The sequence below is a fragment of the Diplotaxodon limnothrissa genome, linkage group LG6 (genome assembly GCF_057381915.1).
Source record: "Diplotaxodon limnothrissa isolate DT_005_m linkage group LG6, D_limnothrissa_male_GT1.1, whole genome shotgun sequence".
In the NCBI taxonomy this organism is placed as follows: Eukaryota; Metazoa; Chordata; class Actinopteri; order Cichliformes; family Cichlidae; genus Diplotaxodon; species Diplotaxodon limnothrissa.
The window spans coordinates 11,503,095-11,521,567 of NC_140601.1; positions in this window are offsets into that span (position 1 = coordinate 11,503,095).

Genomic DNA, 18,473 nt, shown 5'->3' on the forward strand with positions numbered 1-18,473 from the left:
ATATTCTTTGGTTTCACATATCTTGCATCTTTGAAACTAAAAGTAAACTTGCTTCCTCTTCCTTTGAATCGTTTGCATCCTTAAATGCTTTGTTGTAGCATGAATATTATTTTAATCTACATCAGTTCAATTCCTCAATAATAATGCTTTTAATTTATTTACTTGCTGCATGCAGTTGTGTTTTGAATGCATTAAATATTCAGTTTATTAAATATAAGTTGTTGAACAGAAAGGTGTGGAGGTGATAAACTGCTGAGCATATCTCAGTATGACAATTTGTAATAAACACAGCTGGAGCGATTCAGACTTTAATCTACTGTGACTATATTTTGTTTTAAAAAATATGAAACAATGAGCTATGGGGAACAATTGATTAAAAATATCTGAAATGTGTTTGAACTCTCAGACTGAATTGTATTTTCCATTTCTATAAACATTTATTTATGAAGCACTTTTAACAGAAACTCATTTTCACTTTCCTATCGTTAATCACACAATAATATTCTGTAACTAATTGGACCTGAAAGTCGTGATCTATGAATCATACAGTATTAACTCATCCTGTCGTTCATAAGTAAAGTTACTCCTGTTCTTATATCAGGATTCATGTATATTATATATAAAAACACCCAGCACGCCCCTGCGGGCGGTTTATCCTTCAAGCTCGGGTCCTCTACCAGAGGCCTGGGAGCTTGAGGGTCCTGCGCAGTATCTTAGCTGTTCCCAGGACTGCGCTCTTCTGGACAGAGATCTCCGATGTTGTTCCCGGGATCTGCTGGAGCCACTCGCCTAGCTTGGGAGTCACCGCACCTAGTGCTCCGATTACCACGGGGACCACCGTTACCTTCACCCTCCACATCCTCTCGAGCTCTTCTCTGAGCCCTTGGTATTTCTCCAGCTTCTCGTGTTCCTTCTTCCTGATATTGCTGTCATTCGGAACCGCTACATCGATCACTACGGCCGTCTTCTTCTGTTTGTCTACCACCACTATGTCCGGTTGGTTAGCCACCACCATTTTGTCCGTCTGTATCTGGAAGTCCCACAGGATCTTAGCTCGGTCATTCTCCACCACCCTTGGGGGCATCTCCCATTTTGACCTCGGGACTTCCAGGTTATACTCGGCACAGATGTTCCTGTACACTATGCCGGCCACTTGGTTATGGCGTTCCATGTATGCCTTGCCTGCTAGCATCTTGCACCCTGCTGTTATGTGCTGGATTGTCTCTGGGGCATCTTTACACAGCCTGCACCTGGGGTCTTGCCTGGTGTGATAGACCCCAGCCTCTATGGATCTTGTGCTCAGAGCTTGTTCTTGTGCTGCTGTAGCTGAGATATAATGTACGAATTGTGAACATTCTCAAAACTGTATTGTACATAGGTTATACTTTTTTATTGTGTCAACTTTATTTTTGTGGAACTAAGGTTCCGTGTGTTATTGTTGAAGTGGGACATTAATCAGTGTAACGCCACCTGCGGCCACATTGCGGGTGTGGGGTTTCCTAGCCAGAGCTGTACGGACTCCACACTGGTGAGGCACGCTTTCTGTAGCTCTTCTCCCTGTACTAAATTATCCATATAAATTCGGTGTATTTGTCTTTGTTAAGTATTGGCTCCTAGGGTTAAAAGCTCTCAAAGTGTTTTCAATCGCTTTGAGTGAGAAAAATGATATTTGGAACTGCGCTTTATCTGTTGTATCATCCGTTTGTGTGGAACTGACTTGTGTTAAACAGGGTGAGGAGAAGCCTGCTGCCGCTGTGTGTGACACTGATTTTGCTGCTGCACTCTGTTTTGTAGGTATGTGTAAATGTGTAGTTTTTGTTTTATGTGTATAATGAGCTCATGTCCCGAGGCTGTGCTCTGAGCAGTATCTTCAGCCATGTTGGGAAGAGTTAAAAAGTTGTTTGAATATGTATTATGCAATTGACCTATTTTAATGGGAATTTGAATGTTATACGTTATTGTTAGTGATTCCATAATTGTCTCTGTTTTACCCCACTGTAATATTTGATTTTGAAGTGGCGGTTGTGAAAATTATTATTTTGATAAGTTGTATTTTCTTTTATATGATGCAAGCAGAGCTGTACGGACTCCACACTGGGTGAGGAGAAGCCTGCTGCCGCTGTGTGTGACACTGATTTTGCTGCTGCACTCTGTTTTGTAGGAATAAACCCTGTTTCCAGCCAGTCCGTGTCTGTTGTCACAACGCAGTCGACCATTTCACATCTGCTACATAAAAGTGGTGCCGTGACCCGGATGCATCTGATCAGCCGCTGCCGATCGCTGAGGTTGAGCTGAACACTTCCGACACCTGTAATATAAGTAAAATTATTCTGTGGGTCAGCAAAAAATTTCCAGTGTTCTGTTAGTAGGCATTTCTCCCAGTTACACCTGTTAGAGTCTAACTGAGCCGTGTTTACTTGTGTTGTATTTTTCTGAGTGATAGGTATTTTTGTATTCCTTTTGTTTCTGATCCCCTTTGTAGTTATTGCTAACCTCCTGTAAGCAACATGGCTGGTAGGGGCCAAGACTCCTTTAACCTTTTCACGCCAGTCGCTGGGAGAGGTTGGAGACTGTCTGGGGCAGATGAAGTGAGAGACAGGTCTATAATGTCGCGTGATGAGCCAGCAGAGTCAGATGACATTATTCGAAATAAAGCTCATGAGCGCCAGTCCTCAACCCCTGCTTTGAGCGACGACAGCACACACAAAGAGCTACGTGAGCTCATTGGTGAATTGGGAACCCAGATAGGTGAATCAATCGCTAGCCGGCTACTATCCAGTCAAGTCCCACTTGGTCCAAACCAGACAGCTCCAGCCGAGTCCCCCAAAGTTAAGAGCCCTGACACCACTCTCGACCTCTCCAAAGTGAACTTAGTGGTCCGACAAGATATCAAAGACCCACCTATGTACAGAGGTGATGATGCGGATAAGTACTCTGTTCATGAGTGGATAGACATGATGGAAGTGTACTTAGAGAAGAGAGGGTTGTCTAGAGCCGTGCAGGTGGATGAAGTCTTAAACCACCTCCTCGGCAGAGCTAAAAACATTGTTAAGGTGGGTTTGAAAAGTAACTCATGTTCTGGTGTAGTGACCAACCCTGAGACCATCTATGCCATACTCAGGCGTTATTTTAGTGATAGTCCTGGCTCCTGTCAACCACTGGCTGACTTCTATGCCACCCAAGCAATTGCAAAAGAGACCCCAGTAGACTATTGGGTGAGGCTTAATATCGCTGCTGAGGCAGCTGACAAGCATTTACAGCGTCAGGGAGGCAAAATGGAGAACATGGAGGCAGAGATAGCCATGATGTTTATCAGAAATTGTCCTGATCCCAGCCTCGCCTGTGTTTTCAAATGTAAGCCCATCAGTAAATGGACAGTAATGGAGGTTCAGGAAGCCATTGATGAACACCAAAGAGAGTGTCATGCAAAAAAGAAGAGCCTGGGCTCTGCCAGACCCCATCCCCTCCTCGTGGCCACTGCGACAACCACAAGCGAGTCGCCTGAGTTTGAACTGAACCATGCCCAAGTAGGTACAGTAAAATGTTCCCAGGACAGCCCGGGTAAGGCTGCTGGAGCTGCCGCTTCAGACCCAAGTGCTCTAGACCGCGTGCTCAGTATGCTGGAGAGGGTGTTAGAGCGCTCCAACCAGCCTGTCCACCCCGTAATTAGACCACAGCCTCTAGCCTCAGCCAGGTTCCCTTCGTGCCAGGTTTGTGGCAATAGCTCACATTCCACGTGCACTCACTGCATGAGAGAGAGGAGATGTCTAGGTTGCCTGGAGGTTGGGCATCAGAGGAAAGACTGCCCCAGAGCAGCTGAACCCATTACCCAGCAAAATAATCCCCAGGGAAACTAGGGTGCTTGCACTTGAGAGGGGACAGTGTGAGCGAAGAGTGTGAAACCCTCAATCCCAGTGATGACATACAGACTGTATACAAAGAAAGCCTGAAGTGTGCCCCACCTGGTACTGTTGTACTTTCCCAGAATATAGTAAGACTTGATGAGGCAGACAGCCTATTTTACACGAATGCATTGGTGAATGACAAAGTCTCTTTGCAGGCCCTTCTTGATACAGGTTCCATGGCGTGTACCTTGAGCGAAGAGGCGGAGCGAGAGTTAAAGAGCGCTGGGGTCGCATTGGAATTAAGCGACACTCGTACCGACATTGTGCTAGTGGGCTGTGGTGGAGTTCAGGTTAAACCCAAGAGTATATGCGAGTTGAAAATGGAAGTGTATGATTGTACGTTCAGAGTGCCTGCCCTAGTGGTCCCCGGTCAGAAAGATCAGTTGATTTTAGGGACAAATGTTATCAAACACCTCCTCAGACACTTCAGGCTGTCCCCCCATTTCTGGCAAGTCCTGAGCAAACCCGAATCAGCAGAAGCGCCTGAAATAGTGCAGTTTCTGAATATGCTGTCTGGCATTAACCGGTGGAGGGGTGACAAAATGCCAGATGTCATTGGCACTGTCAAACTAGCTCAGGCAGTGACTCTACTCCCCAAGCAAGAGCACCTTGTATGGGGCAGACTGCCAGCGTCATCACCCCTTTCCGAGGGCAGCGCCATTCTGGTTGAACCACCAAAATCGCAAACTCATAAAAAAGGTGTCATTGTCTGTAGAACTGTGGTTTCTATGAGTGGCGATAGGTGGGTCCCTGTTCGAATCCTGAACACATGTGATAAGCCTATCACATTGAGACGAAACGCTAAGGTAGCAGATGCTTCCGCTTGTGTAGCTGTTGAAGATCTCGAAGTGGCTTCTGACCAAAACCCAAGTGAGACCCTTAGGGTCCAGAGCCAGACAGTGTGTAGCGACGCACAGAGTAGCCCTCCCTCCTGCCCTAGCCTGCGTGACATCTTGCAGAAGATGGGGTTGGAGGACCTAGACCTCGACTCTTGTGAAGTCTCAGACCACTGGAAGGCTCAGGTACTGCAACTGATCCACAGGTATGAGGATGTCTTTTCCAAGGGTAAGCTGGACTGTGGACTGGCAAAGGATTTTGTCCATCGCATCCATCTGTCTGACGACAGGCCGTTCAGACTTCCCTATCGGCGCGTCCCTCCAGGGCAGTACCACAAGTTGCGACAGGTGCTCACAGAGATGGAGGAGCGAGAGCTGATCCGCAAATCCAACAGTGAGTGGGCGTCCCCACTGGTACTGGTGTGGAAGAAGAATGGAGATCTCAGAATATGCGTGGACTACCGCTGGTTGAACGCACGCACAGTCAAGGATGCCCATCCCTTGCCCCACCAGTCAGACTGTCTGGCAGCCCTGGGAGGTAACGCAATTTTCAGTGCCATGGATCTCACCTCTGGCTTCTACAATATTGAGATGGCAGAGGAGGACAAAAAGCTAACGGCCTTCACAACACCAATGGGGCTCTACGAGTTTAACAGACTCCCCCAAGGCCTGTGCAACAGCCCGGCGAGCTTCATGCGTCTCATGATGGGCATATTTGGCGACCAGAATTTCCTAACCCTGCTGTGTTACCTGGACGACCTGCTTGTTTATGCACCCAATGAAGCAGAGGCTCTCAGGAGGTTGGAGATTGTGTTTAGCAGACTACGTGCCCATGGACTGAAGCTGGCCCCCAAAAAATGTCATCTGCTCCGAAGGAGTGTGAGATTTCTGGGCCATGTTGTGACTGAAGGCGGGGTTTCGACCGATCCTGACAAGGTTAAGGCGATCACCGCTATCTCAGAGGCTGATCTCATGATGGAGGACGGGGTTACGCCATCCCAGAAGAAGATAAAGTCGTTTCTGGGTATGGTAATGTATTACCAACACTTCATACAGGACTGTTCTAAGATTGCCAGACCCCTTTTTACCCTGACTGCCGCTCCTAAAGGAAAGAAAGTAAATGCCCGAGGTGCTGCTTCTTTCCGGAGGCTCAGCCCAAGTGATTGGAAGAAGGAGCATGTTGACTCGTTTGAACGCTTGAAGGCTGCACTCCTTGACTCCGTTGTGCTTGCTCACCCTGATTTCAACAAACCATTTATCTTGTCGACAGACGCTTCACAGGACGGCTTGGGTGCTGTGCTGTCACAAGTCCAAGAGGGCGAGAGTAAAGCACGTCCCGTTGCATTTGCCAGCAAGGCCCTCGCCCGTGCACAGAGAAACTATCCCGCCCATCGCCTTGAGTTTCTGGCGCTAAAGTGGTCTGTCTGTGACAAATTCAGCCACTGGTTGAAGGGGCATAGCTTTACCGTCTGGACAGACAATAACCCCCTAACATATATTCTCACGAAGCCCAAGCTTGATGCATGTGAACAGAGGTGGGTGTCAAAGCTGTCCCCCTACGACTTCAGCATCAAGTACATTCCTGGCAGTAAAAATGTCGTTGCAGATGCACTGAGCAGGCAGCCATTCGTTCACAACCGTGTTAGTCAGAGACTCATGACTGAACCCTATGCAACCCTGTTAGAGGAGTCGCAACAGGTCAAAGAAATCTCGGTTCAGGATGCATTCAGGCTCAGTGCCAACCACCAAAGTGTTGAGTGTTTGGCCCCTGCAGAGAGCCTAGGGTGTTGTTCCCTGACTAATGATGAAGTTTCCGCAGTCTTCGCAGGCCACGCTGAGTGGGACCAAGGCTCAAAACAGAGAGCAATCTCCTGGTTGACTCAAGAGCTAGATCGGTTTCCCTCACTAGGCCAGAACACCTTGTCTGCCTTCTCGCTCCAGGAGCTACAGGAGGAGCAGAGAGCAGATGTGACACTGTCTCAAGTCATTCCGTTCGTCGTACGTGGTCGGCGTCCATCACGTAGAGAAAGAGCTCACCTGTCGCACAGAGCGCAAAAGACGATGAAACAGTGGGAAAAGTTGAAAGTGTTGGATGGTATCCTGTACAGAGTGAGCAAAGACCTGCTCACTGGCAAAAAGCGCCATCAGTACGTGACCCCATCCACATTAATCAGTCAAGTCCTGTCAGGTGTCCATGATGATGCTGGCCATCAGGGCCAAAGCAGAACTCTGTACCTAGCCAGGCAGAGATTTTTCTGGATCAACATGGAGCATGACATTCGCGAGCATGTCAAGTGCTGTAAACGTTGTGTTGTCAGCAAAACACTCGAGCCTGAGGGGAGGGCTCCTCTTGAAAGCATTAAAACTACCGGTCCTCTTGAGCTCGTCTGCATAGACTTCTGGTCCGCAGAGGATCACAGGGGCAAGAGTGTGGATGTTCTAGTAGTGACTGACCATTTCACCAAGATGGCCCATGCTTTCCAGTGCTCAGATCAGACGGCAAAACAAGTTGCGCGCCAGTTGTGGGACAGATATTTCTGTGTCTATGGCTTCCCTCAAAGGATCCATTCAGACCAGGGCGCCAATTTTGAGAGTGAGTTGATCCAAGAGCTGCTGCAGGTGGCCGGGGTGCAGAAGTCAAGAACGACACCTTACCACCCTATGGGTAACGGTCACACCGAAAGGTTTAACAGGACCTTGGGAAATATGATCAGAGCCCTACCTCCGAGGGAGAAGCACAAGTGGCCTCAGATGTTGCAGACATTGACCTTTGTCTACAACTGCACCGCTCATGAGTCCACTGGTTACGCACCGTTCTTCCTAATGTACGGGCGTATCCCCAGGTTACCAGTGGATGTCATGTTTCACAATGTTGCAAGGGACAATGATGTAACAGACTATGACAGTTATGTAAAAAGGATGAGAGATGACCTCAGAGAAGCACTCGCATTGGCCCAGACTAACACCGGAGCTAGTCAGCAGCGTCAAGCAGACCTGTACAACAAAAAGCAGAAAGGTGTTGACATTGAGGAAGGAGATCGTGTCCTTTTGGCAAACAAGGGCGAACGGGGTCGTAGGAAGTTAGCTGATAGGTGGGAGTCGACCATCTACACTGTGATCTCCAAGAACCCCACATGCCACACGTATCGCATCAGGAACGTCAAGAGTGGACAGAAGAAAGTTGTCCATAGGAACTTGCTTTTGCAGGCTAATTTCCTGCCCATAGAGTTCGAGGGCGAACCAGAGATGTCTTTTGCCAGTGAATCAGAACTCGGCCAGGAGCAGAGTCAATCTGATGGAGAATCCCCTGTCGCTGATCCTGAGGACGATTGTACTGAACGCACAGCCTGTTGGGTGGCTCAGATGACGGATGACTGTGTCCCGGCTCCTAGAGGACCCCAAGAGTGTGACAGTATTGGAGACAGTGTCCGTGCGCAGTTGGATGATGAGGAGCATCAGGACAGTGACAGTGCCAGTAGTGAAGTAGCTGCTTACCCTGAAGTAGATGATGACAACAACAGCAGGGCTTGCACTACCCCAGTTGAGGAGGGAACACTACCAAGTATCAGTTACCCTGAAAGTCAGCCAGTCAGCGAGGTTGGGAGCCTCGTGAAACATGGTGGTGTACCCCCAAGTAATGCAGCAGGCCAGATCAGGACGAGAGTGGGTCGAATAGTGAAGCCTGTGAATAGGTTAATCCAGACTATGAAGCAAAGAAACCTACAAACAGGCAATGTAGTGAGCAGCTTTGCCAAGAACTTGTTTCTGTGAGGGCTACTTGTTTTATATGTTGGGTGATTTTCATGTCAGATGTTAACACCTATTTTGAGATTGTCTTCAGCTCAGAGTACTATTCATCATATAGTAGCTGTTACCGTGTTGTTTGTTCAGGATAGTGTATAAGGCACTTTCTCTTGCGAGTAAACATTAGGGGGTCTGGCCAACTTTCTTCTGTTTACTTTCCCCATGAGTTGGGAAACATATTTGTTGCACGTATCACCGGGTAGTGAATTTCCAGATCACTGACAGTTACGAATTGTTATATGTGACGCTCAGTTGCTCACCCTTACCTAACGGGTTTTGAGAAGTTCAGGGGGGAGTATGTAGCTGAGATATAATGTACGAATTGTGAACATTCTCAAAACTGTATTGTACATAGGTTATACTTTTTTATTGTGTCAACTTTATTTTTGTGGAACTAAGGTTCCGTGTGTTATTGTTGAAGTGGGACATTAATCAGTGTAACGCCACCTGCGGCCACATTGCGGGTGTGGGGTTTCCTAGCCAGAGCTGTACGGACTCCACACTGGTGAGGCACGCTTTCTGTAGCTCTTCTCCCTGTACTAAATTATCCATATAAATTCGGTGTATTTGTCTTTGTTAAGTATTGGCTCCTAGGGTTAAAAGCTCTCAAAGTGTTTTCAATCGCTTTGAGTGAGAAAAATGATATTTGGAACTGCGCTTTATCTGTTGTATCATCCGTTTGTGTGGAACTGACTTGTGTTAAACAGGGTGAGGAGAAGCCTGCTGCCGCTGTGTGTGACACTGATTTTGCTGCTGCACTCTGTTTTGTAGGTATGTGTAAATGTGTAGTTTTTGTTTTATGTGTATAATGAGCTCATGTCCCGAGGCTGTGCTCTGAGCAGTATCTTCAGCCATGTTGGGAAGAGTTAAAAAGTTGTTTGAATATGTATTATGCAATTGACCTATTTTAATGGGAATTTGAATGTTATACGTTATTGTTAGTGATTCCATAATTGTCTCTGTTTTACCCCACTGTAATATTTGATTTTGAAGTGGCGGTTGTGAAAATTATTATTTTGATAAGTTGTATTTTCTTTTATATGATGCAAGCAGAGCTGTACGGACTCCACACTGGGTGAGGAGAAGCCTGCTGCCGCTGTGTGTGACACTGATTTTGCTGCTGCACTCTGTTTTGTAGGAATAAACCCTGTTTCCAGCCAGTCCGTGTCTGTTGTCACAACGCAGTCGACCATTTCACATCTGCTACACTGCCATGATTAGTGCCTCTGTGCTGTCTTTCAGTCCAGCTTTGTCCAGCCACTGGTAGGATTTCTGGATATCAGCCACCTCCTCTATCTGCCGGTGGTACATACCGTGCAGGGGCCTGTCCTTCCATGATGGTTCCTCGTCTCCCTCCTCTTTCTTGGGTTTCTGCTGCCTGAGGTATTCACTGAGCACTCGGTCAGTTGGGGCCATCTTCCCAATGTATTCTTGGATGTTCGTTGTCTCATCCTGGACTGTGGTGCTGACACTCACCAGTCCCCGGCCCCCTTCCTTCCGCTTAGCATACAGCCTCAGGGTGCTGGACTTGGGGTGAAACCCTCCATGCATGGTAAGGAGCTTTCTTGTCTTTATGTCAGTGGCTTCTATCTCCTCCTTTGGCCAGCCTATTACCCCAGCAGGGTACCTGATCACGGGCAGGGCGTACGTGTTGATGGCCCGGATCTTGTTCTTACCATTCAGCTGACTCCTCAGGACTTGCCTGACCCTCTGCAGGTACTTGGTGGTTGCAGCTTTTCTAGTGGCCTCTTCATGGTTCCCATTCGCCTGCGGGATCCCCAAGTACTTGTTGCCTTCTGGTAGTTCAATCCCCTCAGTTCTGACTACCTTCCCTCTCTTCGTTAATGATCTCATTAATATATATATATATATTAGAAAGAGGAGGGAGACGAGGAACCATCATGGAAGGACAGGGCCCTGCACGGTATGTACCACCGGCAGATAGAGGAGGTGGCTGATATCCAGAAATCCTACCAGTGGCTGGACAAAGCTGGACTGAAAGACAGCACAGAGGCACTAATCATGGCAGCACAAGAACAAGCTCTGAGTACAAGATCCATAGAGGCTGGGGTCTATCACACCAGGCAAGACCCCAGGTGCAGGCTGTGTAAAGATGCCCCAGAGACAATCCAGCACATAACAGCAGGGTGCAAGATACTAGCAGGCAAGGCATACATGGAACGCCATAACCAAGTGGCCGGCATAGTGTACAGGAACATCTGTGCCGAGTATAACCTGGAAGTCCCGAGGTCAAAATGGGAGATGCCCCCAAGGGTGGTGGAGAATGACCGAGCTAAGATCCTGTGGGACTTCCAGATACAGACGGACAAAATGGTGGTGGCTAACCAACCGGACATAGTGGTGGTAGACAAACAGAAGAAGACGGCCGTAGTGATCGATGTAGCGGTTCCGAATGACAGCAATATCAGGAAGAAGGAACACGAGAAGCTGGAGAAATACCAAGGGCTCAGAGAAGAGCTCGAGAGGATGTGGAGGGTGAAGGTAACGGTGGTCCCCGTGGTAATCGGAGCACTAGGTGCGGTGACTCCCAAGCTAGGCGAGTGGCTCCAGCAGATCCCAGGAACAACATCGGAGATCTCTGTCCAGAAGAGCGCAGTCCTGGGAACAGCTAAGATACTGCACAGGACCCTCAAGCTCCCAGGCCTCTGGTAGAGGACCCGAGCTTGAAGGATAAACCGCCCGCAGGGGCGTGCTTGGTGTTATATATATATATATATATATATATATATATATATATATATATATATATATATATATATATATATGATTATGTAGCCTGTCTCTAGTTACTTTCTTTAAGGGTAACCATATGCAACCAGTGTTTGAGTTGTCTGATTGAATTGTATTCTGGCTTTGAAGAGGTGATATTAATGTTATTGTTGCAGCCCTGTAGTGGTTTAACTTGTCACTTGTCCTGTCGTATTCTTGTTCGTTTAATGTCACTGCTAAGTGTGGCTCCACAGTCAAAACGTCTGCCAGTCTTTAGCCTTTTTTAGCCGCACCCAGAAGGAAAAATAGGATTTGAACCATAGAGGTAAACACTGGTGACAAGAATTTTGTTTTAAATTCACTCTGTTTTTGTTTTTGTTTTTTGGTCTTACTGTGCTGCATGAAACACTATCATATATAAATAATTAACATATAAAAGTCATATATATCATGTATTACTTTTATAAAATAAGTACTTTACTTGTTGCTGTGTCAACTTTAAGATAAATCCAGACAATTTTGGGTGACTTCTTGAAGTTGGTTAGCAGTTCAGGCCATGTCCACCAGAGGACACCATTATAACTCTTCATCTCAGCAACATTTTCTATTGTTCTCTGCCTACTTCTTTTCAAGTTCACAGACAAGATAAGTTAGGTATAAATATCTGTAGTTATTTCATTATCTTATGTTGCAGATTTAAAAAAAAATGGTTGATCTTTATTTTTGTTTAAATAATTGGGCCCCACAACGTAAAAGGACCCAATTTTACTTGTATTTGTTTTCTGTCATTTGCATACAGTTACAGTGGTGGATGCCCAAAGTTTGGAAAAATAAATTTAACATATATACAAATGATCCCTGTAAGCCAAACGCTCAGGCTTCAGACTTTATTGCCTTTGTTTTTCTTTTCTTTATTAAGGTTATCAGTTTCACTTCTCGAACAAATCGTAACAATTTGAATTTTTACAGGTAATTTTTAACAAATCATGGTCTACTTTCAAGTAGTCAGAGCCTTCAGTGAATTTTACAGTAAAACATAAATAACAGCTTCAATACTTCATATGTATTGTGTATGTATATTGTTCTATGCAGTATCTTCCATTACTGCTCCTAGAACTGCACGCTTCTGTACAGAGACCCTTGATGTTCTGCCTGGAATCTGCTGAAGCCACTCATCCTGATTTGGGGTGGCAGCTCCTCATGCTTCTATTACTACTAAGACAATTTGGACTTTACCTCCAGTTGGTCCTTAAGCCCCTGGTACTCCTTGATTTCATTGTGTTTCTGATTTCTGATCTTGCTGTTAGCTAGAATTGACACATTTATCCAACTATGGTCCTCTCGTCCTTGCAAACCACAAATTGGTCTGGTTAGTTATATATTATATATATCATATTATTATATTATGTTATATATATTCTGTATAATTTTGTCTTTATATGACCCTACACCCTCCTGAGAACCAGCTGTGGCGAGAATAAGGCACGGCGGGACCACGGAGTATCATTCGGATATGTACATCTCAACACAACACACCCAAACCCCTGAATCCCCGTGTTTTAACTAGGCGGGCGTGATTAAGGATGCCGTGCAGGTGCATCCGCCCTCCCTTCACGGCACCGCAGACCACGCCCCACCACACCAGCCTATTCATTTATGGCCTCTGTAATGGACATTTGTTTTTGGTCACATTCACAATATATGGAAACACAAGTCCATTTTATTTATAAAAAAATGTGTGAAAACAGAATGACAAGTTGCTAATACAATGACATGAGTGACATGTGTGATCACTCCAGCTTTACATGTTCTCTCCTCTGCCTGTTCCTGTAAAAATAGCAAAAATTAAAAAAAAAAAAAAAAAAACCCTGACCCTAAGAGCAATCATGTGTCCCGTTGGTGCCATTCTAGATTGCTGGTCAGAAAGATTTCTGGTGCCAGTAAGCAAAGAGACAATGCCCCGAGATAGATTCATTTTAATTATGCAACACCTTCAATTTGATGACAAGGACACGCGGGCAGAACGGGTGAAAACAGATAAATTTGAGGCAATCTCTGACATCTGGACACGCTTCAATGAGAACTGTGCTAAGAGTTTCATTCCAGGAGAACACATGACCATAGATGAACAGCTTTTCCCTACCAAGGTTCGGTGTCCATTCACACAGTATATCGCAACCAAGCCAGACAAATTTGGGATCAAGTTCTGGATGGCCACGGATCTGGAGACCAAATATGTCTGCAGTGCATCTACTTGGGAAAGGACCCCAGTCGTCAGAAGGAAGAGAGGCTGGCAGAGAACGTGGTCATGAAACTAGTGGAGCTGTTTTTGGATGATGGGAGAAACGTCACAACGGACAATTCCTTCACTTCACTGTCGCTGTCGCACAGACTACTGCAGCGCAAAACAACGTTACTTGTGCCAAGTAACGTTGTTTTGTGGACTTTATTCACCGTGCCGGTGAATAAAGTCCGCCGTGAACTTCCTCAAATTGCAAAAGACACTGCACAGCGAGAGGAATTCTCCACTTCAGTGCTTAGAAGTGGCGGTGTCTCCTTCACAATTTATGGACCTAAAAAAACCAAGACTGTGTGTGTTCTTAGTTCCATGCACTAAGATGTGACGATCAGTGACGGCAGAAAGAGGAAACCCAAAGCAATAAGAAACTATAACCACATGAAGGTATGCGAATGTGTGTATAATTTTACATCAGTGCTACAATGTTTTCTGATGTGTGCTATACAGGCCTATAGAAAAAACATATACTCATGACTCTCTTCTTTTACAGTGTGGTGTAGACGTGTTGGACCAAATGGCACGCATGTATTCTGTAAGAGCAGCAACACGCAGGTGACCAGTAGCGGTTTTCTACAATATGCTGAACCTGGCGGTGGTGAATGCCTACATTTTGTATAAGGCATGCACAGGGCGGACAGGCAAAAGAAGATTGTTTCTGAGTCTTCTAGCTAAGGAACTTTGTTGCCGATTCAAGCAGCACAAGAAAATATTAGCACAGAGTGTGTGTGTGTGTGTGTGTGTGTGTGTGTGTGTGTGTGTGTGTGTGTGTGTGTGTGTGTGTGTGTGTGTGTGTGTGTGTATATACACCGTGTATACAGAAGGTAATCAAGGCCTTTTACAGCACAGGAGAACTTGTCTGTTGAATAGCTTTGAAATGAAAATTGTTGATTCTTGTAATTTCTGCTTTCTGAGATGATAAATATAGTTTTAATGAGTCACTTTGACATAATGTATGTAATTTTATTTTTGGTGTTTGGTGTTAAGAAAAAGGAGTAATTAAATATGGCTTGCTAATACATGTATTAATAAAGGTAATATGTGAGCTTTATATTTTTTGAAGAAAAATGAGATCAAACTAATATATTAGAGGTTTGGTGGAAGATGTTTGCTTATTTGTGAAAACTTCACCTCTGGGATATGTGATGGAGCACGGCTCATCTACTGATGTCTGCCTGTAAGAACATATTTTCCCTTTAGCATAGGTCACACTAAAGCAGGTTGCTGTGATGGAACCTAGAAACAAAGAAGTGATCCTGATTGTAATGATTTGCTGTATGACCCATTCTGTTTGTTTTGTAGCAACCATAAACATCATGACTCACCCACAGAGACTTCAGAGGCTCTGAGATCTTTGTAGCCTTTGACAGCACAGGAGTATGTGACTGCTTCCTCACTGCTGAGCAGCTCTTGGTAAAAGTGTGTTTGCATCACTCTCTCTCAGGTCATTGATGGTTAAAGTTGGGTTTTTCTCTTCAGACATGTTGTACGTTACACCAGGGCCGGCCCGTGGCATAGGCCGTATAGGCAAATGCTAAGGGCGCCGTCCATCAGGGGGCGCCACGCCAGTGCCACAAATGTTGAAAAAAAAAAAGTTGGTACTATTATTTCTAAATACAAAAAATAATCCCACGTTAATTAAAATGCAAAGTAAAGCTTATTTAATAGAAATATTATTTGTTACAACATTACACTACACTGCTGATGTAGGGGGGCGCCACCTAAAATCTTGCCTAGGGCGCCAGATTGGTTAGGGCCGTTTCTGCGTTACACGTACAGAGAGCTCACTCTGAACTTACTTGTAACCATCCGAGTGTACAGTGAACCATTTTCTGCTTGAACTCAGATGTTGATGTGATCAGTGCAGATCCACTGATGGACCTCTGAGACCACAGTAATAGTAATTAATTAGTTAATTAATTAATTAATTAATCCAGCATAAATTCAGATTATTAATTTACTAAATATGTAATGAGTAAGTAACGTAAACCTTACTTAATAATCACTTATAGCTAAGATGTACAAGATGAAACCCAGAAAAGTTTAATGAGCATCTTTCAAAAGATTCATCTTCATCTTCGAAGCATAAAGTTCACAAAATCAAAGAAAGGGAAAAGAAAAGACATAAGAGTCAAAGAAGAAATCTCAGCCTTTTACTGGTGGGAATTTTAAATGTTGATTATCACCTTAGTAAATATACATTACTTTTTAAAAATTTGTGTTATGATTTTAACGGTTCTTCCTCTCAACTGATGTGGTAGTGATAGTCAGTTTTGCCAGGAGATGGCAGCGTAGCTTAAGTAAGTGTTGCTAAAACCAGTCGAGATATTCATGAATAAATTTAAGTGAAGCTTTGAGCTCCTTTTACCACTTAGCTGCAGGTGCATCTACGAAAAACATGAGTTTGAATTCTTTACTGGTAACTGGTCAAGGTGTGAGCTTTACCTCAAAGTCAAGGTCACCAGGAAGTTTAAAAAATAAATTAATACAGATTTTATACAGCTTATTCTTCTGTGATTTGTGAGTACAGAGGAAATGTATACTGACTGTGACATCATCATTTGACTGTTGCATTCCTTCTCTTTTCTTTTTGTCTCGTTCCTCATTCTCACTCCAGCAGTTTCAAAAGGCATCCAAGTCACTGAAATTTTCCCTTAAGCTGCGCAATAAAAAGAACCTTTAATACAACCAGACCATCAAGAATATATTAGGTGCAGCTGAGATGATGGTGATGATGAACCAGTTCTGAGTCCTCTGAGTCTGGGATCAAGATTTTTACCTTCTGTTCCATCCACAATAATGTACAAAGTGATAATACCTAAAATAGAACATTTATTAGAACTGAACACATTTATTTGTGTCCAGTGAAAAGTTCCTGGATTTTAGTACGCCTGATTTCAGACAATTTACTGGTTTGCTTGCCTTTATATGAAGCTAAATCTGACAAAGTTTTGAGGCTTCCTCTTATTTGGTGTGAGAGAGCCTGACAGAGACAGAGTGTCTCAAGTTCAAGAGCTGCTAAGTCTTTAAATATCTTAGTTTCAGTTCCTATAAGGAACTGCATCATCGCAGAGGAATTTTGGCCAACCCTTCTTTACAGCATTGCTTCAGTTTGCAGACATGTTTTTATGCACATCCCTCTTAATGACTCAACACAGTTTTTCCATCAGGCTAAGGTAAATGGCCTGCATTTGTATAGCGCTTTTCTAGTCCATAGGACCCCAAAGCGCTTTACACTACATTCAGTCATTCACCCACACATTCACACACTGGCGATAGCAAGCTACATTGTAGCCACAGCTGCCCTGGGGCGCACTGACAGAGGCGAGGCTGCCGGACACAGGCGCCACCGGGCCCTCTGACCACCACCAGTAGGCAAACACGGGGTTAGTATCTTGCCCAAGGACATTTGGCATGCAGCCAGGATGCAGCCTGGGATTGAACCACCGACCTTCTGATTAGTGGCTGACCTGCTCTGCCACCTGAGCTACAGCCACCCCTAAGGTCTGGAAAGACTGGACTGGACCATTGCAACACTTTGATTCTTTTCTTTTTAAGCCATTCTGTTGAAGATTTGCTGATGAGCTTGGGTTCACTGTCCTTTGTATGACTCATTTTACTCTAGGCTTTAGCTGTCAGACAGAGGACTTTAAAATATTTTAGAGTCAAATGTGAGGGCCATGGCCACCTCAGTGACTGGAAGGTCACTGAGCTCCGATACACATATTATGAATATACTTCATTTTGTTTGATTATTTATTTGAATCAAGTTTAAATCACGTTGTCGTTGGTTTAGGACGCCTTAGCTGCACAGCAGCTTGTGACAATCAGAAGCCACACCTTAGCTATTAAGAGTGGCTCATGGTCAAAGTTCCCATTCATTTTACCTGAATCCCTGAATATCTCACTTCATAATCATTTATTTTCTTAATACATTAATTTCAACTTCCTGTGTCTCTTCCTCACTTTTTTATTGGGATTGTTGTCCCTACAAAAGCACCCCACTGTGACTGTGAGGGCTTGTTAGTAGTTGTTACTGATTGTACTGCTGACAGTGCAGTGACAGCAGCCCCAACAGCTAACATACCGATTCTTTTGATTTTACTATTTTTTCTTTTTGTTTTTTGTTTTCTCTTAACTTGTCAACTCTTATCCTTTCTCATTTCTTCAAAATTAAATTCTGTTCTTCAAGGTGCGTATCGCAGATACGTGAGGGCCCGGGTGCCTTAAGATATATGGCGTAGCAGCAGTTCAGCTGCCCAGTTCAGCCCTGGTGTCCTGGTTCTGTGTAGGCAAAACTGCCCATATCATCAGCCCTCGTTCAGTGTATATGACTTGTGTGCTTAATTAGTTTGAGATGCTCTCCAAATGTGGTGCTGTTCATTATTTGTATTGACCATATTTGTTCAGTCTTTTTCTAATTGCACTTAGATGAATATTAATATTTAACATGCTAACTGAGGCCTTTGGAGTCTTGTAGTTCCTGGGGGGATTTGCAGTTTCTCTGAGCCTTATGTGGTCTGACTGGGGTGAATTGTCTGGGACGTCTACCCCTATGAAGATTGGCAACTGTTTTGAATGTTTTTCACTTGTCATCTTTGTTTCATCTTTCTCATTGTATAATGATGGACTTCAAATTGTGTGAAGAAAACACTTTAGTGTTAAAGAGTCCAAATCTGGTACTTAAATACAATTGAGAGGTCATACAGAACAAATCATGTCAAACAGTGAATCTGCTCTTTACTTAAATAGTTCATTCCTACCTGAAAGGCTGAAAAAAGATTTTAATTTTGTGAGTCTTTCTCCAGACAAACTGCATTCAAAGCAGCTCAGTTAAACATGTGACATGGCTACATATTATTATATGTTCATCAAAAACCTGACAGTGCTGACAATGAAAGC